A 7208-nucleotide genomic window follows, 5' to 3' on the forward strand; every position below is an offset into this window, starting at 1 on the left:
TGGATTGTGATGAGAGTTGTATGAGCCCCTAATAAAATGATTAGAAAAAAAGAAAGAAACTCACTAGAGCTGCAGCGAAATGGAACCAGCTGCACTGACTGAAGTGCACAACTTCTCCAGGAGGCGAGAGGAATTAGAAATGAATGCTATGGAATAGAGGAAGGCCATATTAATTGTAGCAAAGGAAAAGTTACTTTTAAACAAGAAGGCTATAGGAGATGATGATCATTATTAAATTATTAACGTGACAAGGTAAAACCTGATTGGCACAACGTTGAAGCACTTGGCTGCTAACAAAAATGCCGCCACGCAGTGTGATCTACTCCCATAAAGATGGTTGCTGCTGAGTTAATTTGGACTCATGGGGACCCTGAATGACAGAATTGCCCCACAGGCTATAGCCCTGGTGGCGTAGTGAGATGAGTTGGGCTACTAACCACAAGGACAGTCCTTTGAACTCACCAATTCGTCCATGAGAGAAAGATGAGGCACTGTGCTCTAGAGTGATGCTATGAGCCAGCACTGGCTTGATGGCATTGAGTTTGCGGTTTGAGACTTTTGAATCTTTAGGGAAACAGATCGCCAGCTCTTTTCTCTCTTGGAACTGTCAACTTTTGGCTAACCATTATGTGTCCAGGGCTCCTTTGGTCCAGATTCAGGCCTAGAAAAATCTATGTGAAAGTTCTGCTCTGTCATTTAGACTGACTTGGAGACCAAAATCAACTGGATAGTAATTGATACCAATCATTATTCGTGTAAGTCGCTACTTAGTACTGTCTATCAGCGTAGTACTCATAAGGATGCAGCCTGCATACCAGATAAAGTGTCCTAATTATGTTCTCCTCATTCCCCAGTGTGTCGTACCAAGGTACTTGTGTCTTGCCCTGTTGCTGTGGTGCAAGAAGCTATGCTCTGTGTATTTCACCTATGGTGGATAGGTTTCAATGGTGCTTCTAGACTAAGACAGACTAGGAAGAAGGAATAGGCTTGTACACTTGTGAGAGCCCCTCTGTTTAGAAGACACTCAAGATATAACTGGGGAAGAGCTCCCTCCTCAAAGTAGAGGCTACTTTCATGGTGTGCATGGAGCAAAACTTTCAGGACCTGTATGTGCTGACTAGACGTGATTTAAAAGGAGGAGAAACAGCTGTAAACATCCATAATCATCAGAAGAGATTTTGCTCTAAAGTAAATATGCCATAGGGAACAATCCATCTGTCCTTCCCCTTGTTGAGCACAGTGGCTGACCCCCGTGGGAAGTCCTAGAGCTTTCAAGGGAGAATGCCTGGTGAAGGGACACTGCAACTTGTCAGTGTCTTCCAGGCTTTTGTGTGTCATGGGCATGGATTGGTCATGTATGATGGGAAGCTGTTAGAAAACTGGGTAAAAGAAGGCAAGAAAGTAAAAGTTCCTTTTTAATCTACCTGTGAAAATAAGCTCCATTGAAGTGGTCTTAAAATATCTTTTATATTTACTTGATAAAACTAGACTCACTGCCATTGAGTTGATTTTAACTCATAGTGACCCTACAGGACACAGTAGAAGGTTTCGGAGACTGTAACGTTTTCTGGGAGTAGAGAGCCTTAGCTTTCTCCTGTAGAGCAGCTGGTGGTTTCCAACTGCTGACCTTAGGGTAGCTGCCCAACCCTTCACCAGTACACCACCATATGATTGATGTAGGAAATCCAACCTCTGCCTCCTCATTTGGAATAAAAACCGAGGATGAGAGTTGAATTGACTTGCTTTGCGCTATGTTTTCAGTGGAAAAATCAATGGATGAAAACTATGCTTAGCTCAGATATCCATACTTTGAGACACAAGAGAAACATGACGGTAACTTTGGTTGGAGCACAGTATTGGGCACAGGGCTTTGCATGCACTAGGCTATTCAGTGAGCATCTGTTGAATGAGTCTGTGTACTGACTGGAACCCAAACCCATTGCCATCGAGTCAATTGGGACTCATAGCGACCTGATACAAGGTTTCCAGTACTGTAAATCTTGATGGCTGCAACCACCAGCCTTGTGATTAGAGACCAATGTTTAGCCCACAATAGCCAGGACTCCCTATTGAGAATATGTCTGCCTAATCAGAAAACATGATAGTACTATTTTTTCTCCTTCTGTGGAAAATAACTTATGCCCCCTGAACAATAAATGCTGACATTTATTGAAAAATGTTAGCACTGTTTTTTTAATGGAGTTTTAAATTGTAAGGAGAGCGAATTACATTTTTTAAAAGAAATGATAGTTCCAAAGAATACAGTTGCTCTTCACTATTCAATTTGGAGAAGCTTTAGAGTTTATCGTCAGTTTTGATTAGAGATTCCATCGTAAAAGATGTGCTAGTGTTAAGATTGAATCACTGGTAGGATTCAAATTATCAAAAAAACTGGAATAGCTTGCTCAGTGCCATCAAACCAGTGCCAACTCACAGCGACTCTATAGGGCAAAGTAGAACTGCCCCTGGGAGTTTCGGAGACTGTAACTTTATACAGGAGTAGAAAGTTCCATCTTTCTCTTGCAAAGCACCTGGTGGTTCCCAACTGCTGACCTTGTGGTTCGCAGCCCAGTGCATAATCATTACCCCATCACGGCTCCTGACGGCTAGGCAGGGGAATGTTATGGTCGGCCTATCCCCAACTTCCACTCCACCTCCAATCCCGATGCTGGTTTCTTATGACTGGTTTTTTTTTCATATTTGAAGTTTTTCAGAATTGCTCTTTTAATATTCAAGTTATTGTTGTGAGTGAGATCCTTTGGGGAACATCTCTTATGTTATTATCTCTATAGCACCTTAAAATGTACAGTTCTCTCTCATGGTTGCTGTTGTTTTGGTAAGTTCCTGTTGAGCTGGTGCTGATTAATGCATGGCAAAATAAAATCTAACCAGAATTTTTAACTGCTTAGATATAATCATTTTTAGGAAAAATCAATGATGTGACTAGCACCATGTCCTTTTTTAATGGCAGTCTAGACACGTTCAGTACAGTCCCCTGCCCTTTTTCTGTCTTTGAAATGGAATGGGCCTTCGGGTGTGGCCTGAGACACTGCACACTCTGGTTTGAGACAGTGATCTATATAACCTGTTGACCTTGAGCAGTTGGCCCTCATTAACTCACAAGAACAGTAGTAGGGTTTCGCAGGGCTGTGCTCTGTATAGAGGCAGCAGTGGCTGGTGAGTTCCGATCAGGATCTTTGGGTGAGCCGCTGAACACTTACCTGTAACTACTGCCTCATCAGATCTCCTCCTTCAGGGATCTTTAGTGAGGTAGAAAAGCAATTCACACAGCTGAGAGGGTTGAATCAAAGGGATTGTTATTATTATTAAATAGAACATTAATTTAACCAAGCACTGCCTATCCCGAGCTTTCTTGCTGCCGGGTCTTTTTTTCTTTTTTCCACCAGGGTTCCTTTCCGTGAAGCAGTGATTTACATAATGATAGAATTAACTTGATTATTATGGAGGCCTAACTATAATCATGGATTGAATGAAAAAACTCCCTAAAACCCGTCACCTGGAACAGTAATCACATTCAACTTGAGAAATGTTTGAACTGCTTATGCAGCTGGTTTTCTGGTCTGCTGGGTTGGTCTGAGAGATTTAACTCAGTATGTCCAGTGCTTTAGAGCTAAGTCAGATATTCAGTTCCCAGTTAGACAGTGCCCAATGGATAAAACGTTTCCTTAACATTGCAGAATACAATTGGCACGGTCTGACTCCTTCATTGCTGTTAACTGTTTATCCATTCAAATATGTTTATGCGCAGGCAATAGTTTCATTTTTTACAGATTAAATAGAGCACACGGAATTCGGTGGTTCAGCACTTGAGAGTCACAGATAGTTGCTGACAATTAGATAATGGTTTTTGTAAAACCTTGTGCCCCGGGCAGCCTCAGAAGCTGAGACACGTTCACCCCTTATTTTAGGTTCAAAATAGGTGTTGAGTGGAATACAATGTGCCACCAGCAATCTTAACATTTTTATAAAAAATCCTGAGATGCTGGTGTAGAAAATCCAGAAAACCTACAGTGAAGAAGGAAATTGAAATTACCTATTATCCTAAGCTTCAGAGGAAATAATTATTAATGCTTTTGTTCAATTCCTTCCAGAATGTGCCCTAGGCAAATGACTATGTCTATTGCAGTCTGTTGGTGCAAGAGTTACACCCCCCACCACCACCACCACCGCTGCAAATGTAAAGGCTGACAACGGAACCTGCATGGTAACTCCGCAGGAGAAAGATCTGATGGTCTCTTTCTGCAAAGATTATAACCTAGGGCCAGTGTTCTGCCACAGGGTCACTGTGAGTTGAAATCAATTCCGTGGCATCTAACAAAACAACACGTCTATATGTGCATCCTTCTCCTGAAAGCACTCACCATGCCTCTTCTGATTGTCCCGTTGGAGAGCCTCAAGCTAGCTTCTAATTTTTCCCATTCCAGTTGCTGTGCTGTTACACCCACACTTTACAAATGCAGGTCTGCTCCACCTTCATGGCTTTAGCTGTGATTGAATTGCTTCAAAGCCTCGCTCAGATCTGACCACGTTATTGAAATCTGATTTTCTCACTAGGAATTCTTAATTTGGTTCTCATTAAATTTTCTAGCTGTATGATTACATAACCTTCAAATTAAAAACAGTTTGTTCCTCCATCTATTATGCTTCATATTTAATAGTATTGGTCAGAACTGTTAGAAGAATATGAAATATTAAGAATATGAAATAATCTAGTAATAGAAGTCATTCTTGAGGAGTTCTCATTTTAATGGAAATACTTTCTGTTTAGCCATTTATCCTGTTAGCTCTTGATTTTAAGAAAAGCTTGTGTTAACAAGCAGAACAGGTGTAGGAAGGAGAATAGGGTATATCTGCAAATATGCTTATTTCTACATAAGTCTAAAAAATATGTGCGTGTGTTTAGAGTTCATCTGTGGTTAACAAGCAAAAGGCAGGCAAAGGGAATGTGGATTAGAGTGGGTTCCTTCACAGAACTTGGTGGCAAAGTGTTTGGTTGAGAGGTGTTAAGGGACTGAAGAAAGAGGAAGCTGTCCTATAGTTTAGGAAGGAGAATGGACAGTGGCATATGGCATATTGACTGGGTAGCATTTTTGCTTATAGTTTGCAATTTTGACTCCTAGTGACCCCATATGTGTAGAATAGAATATTCCGTATGGTTTTTTGATAGATGCCACCTTTCAGAAGCGGATCACCAGGCTTTGAGGACCGCTGGGAGGATTTGAATCTCTCTCTAGTCTTTCCGTTAGGAGTCTCACCAGGGAATCTGTAGGGGTCATTAAGGGCTATGGTTTTCCATTCGTTCCAGCCAGATTCAGTGCCACTGGTGCAGGCATAAAGTGGAGAGCCAGATTTAGCCAGGGTAGTGCTTTTCTCATAAGAGTAAGAAATACAAAGGGGTTGGGGGGGTGGGGGCAGGCAAAGGAATCTTGCGCAGTGGATAAGAAAGTGAGCAAGGATCCCCCCGGGGTGAGATCCATATAGTTAGAGGCTGAAGGATTCTTGGAGGTGGAACTCTGGAGAGAGTGAACTGCAGAGAGAAGCACTAGCCAGAGTAGGGTGCTTGCCATTAAAATAAGGTTGAGGTCGTACATGGCAAAGTCTCGGGCGGTGTTTCTCTTAACCTTGCCCAGGACATCTGTAAAATGGTTTCTGATTTGTAGCACATGGAAAGTTTTTGAGAAAAAAAATAGGGAGGAATTTAAAATCACACCCAAATTTCTTGCTTTAGGGAAGAGAGGGTATGATTTCTGCACTAAACCCAAAGCTTGATGTTTTGTAAGCTTATTTATTGAATAAATGAAAGAATGAGTAAATGAGGCTGTGCTTACCTTTGCTTATAATGGACTATGAAACTAACCTCAGATAAACGTAGCCCGTGTGACAGGATGTAGAACCAGAAGGCTCCTGGCAACTCCAGCTATGAGTAACTAGATCCACTTGGCCGAGCTGTTGGGGGTGCTTTGGGAGGAACACGGGAAGTGATGATGGCCAGGAGTTGTCACTGCTTGGCACCTTGCTGATGTAAGCTGGGGATTCCTTTTCACTTTTTACATGGAGTTAGGGATTTGTTTCTAAAGCTTTTTCATTTAAAAACAATTTCAAGTTTACAAAAAGCTGAAAGATACAAATCGTCACAAAGGATCCGCAGGTCTGTCTGTGTTCACATAGATTCTCTTATGGTGAACATTTTCCCCATGCCCTTACCATTTATTTTTGCTTCCTCTCTCCTCACACTCACACACAATGCTTCTCTGAATGACTGCAGGGTAAGTTCCGTACACCACAAAACCCAAATACTCCGGTGGCAGAGGAGGGTCCGCGAGGAAGAGGAAGGAAGAGGAGAACACAGTGGCTGCAGCCATGGGCTCAAACACAGCAGCAGTTCGGAGGACGGTGCAGGATGATGTGTTGTAGGAGGGCTGCCGCGAGTCGGAACCAACTGAATAACATCTCACAAAAATTACTTCAGTGGGGATTTCTTGAGAATAGAGATATTCTCTAATATAACCAAGAGTGGAGTTATTGACTAAATTTAGAAAATATATAGATTAGAAAATCATATCAATATTTTTATCACCTACTTTGTCTATTGCAATATTGTTGATTGAATTGATAATTTCATTTAGAGTATTTCCCCCACTCCTGTTTAAAATCTAAAGAGCCCTGGTGGCATAGTGGTTACACGTTGGGCTGGTAACCCCAAGGTCAGCAGTTCAAAACCGCCAGCACTCCTCAGAAGGATGAGCCTTTCAACTTCCTTAGAGAGTTACAGTCTCCGAAACCCTCAGGGGCAGTTCTACCCTGTCCTGTAGTGTCTCTATGAGTCGGAATAGACTTGGTGGCAGTGAGTGAGCTTACAATCCATTTAGTCTCCTTTCATCTAGAACATTTTTGTTGCGTTTATTTTTGTCTTTTATACCATTGCTATTTTTGAAGAACATGGTTCCCGCCCTTCTTTTTGAAATAAAAAGTTTTACATTTCATATTTGCCTGTTACGTCTTCATGATTAGACTCCAGCTGTACATTCCCAGCTGGAAGCACACCTGGGTGAAGTTGTCCTCTGGGCCTCAGGTCTGAAGTTCCATGATGTCCACCTGCCCCTTGTTGGTTACGTGTGATCACCCAGTCATGCTGGTGCTCACATTTTCTCCAGCGTGAAATTAGTTGTGTTTTCCCTCCATCGCAA

At 42.0% G+C, this 7208-nt stretch overlaps 1 protein-coding gene across 1 annotated transcript in view; it reads left to right on the top strand.

Moving 5' to 3' along the window:
• LOC101661196 (band 4.1-like protein 4A) overlaps positions 1–7208 on the top strand; it is a 186737-nt gene that overhangs the window by 174326 nt on the left and 5203 nt on the right. The window lies entirely within an intron of this gene.

The sequence above is a fragment of the Echinops telfairi genome, unplaced genomic scaffold (assembly GCF_000313985.2).
Source record: "Echinops telfairi isolate 266 unplaced genomic scaffold, ASM31398v2 ScPeMD7_7469;HRSCAF=8507_1, whole genome shotgun sequence".
Taxonomy (NCBI): Eukaryota; Metazoa; Chordata; class Mammalia; order Afrosoricida; family Tenrecidae; genus Echinops; species Echinops telfairi.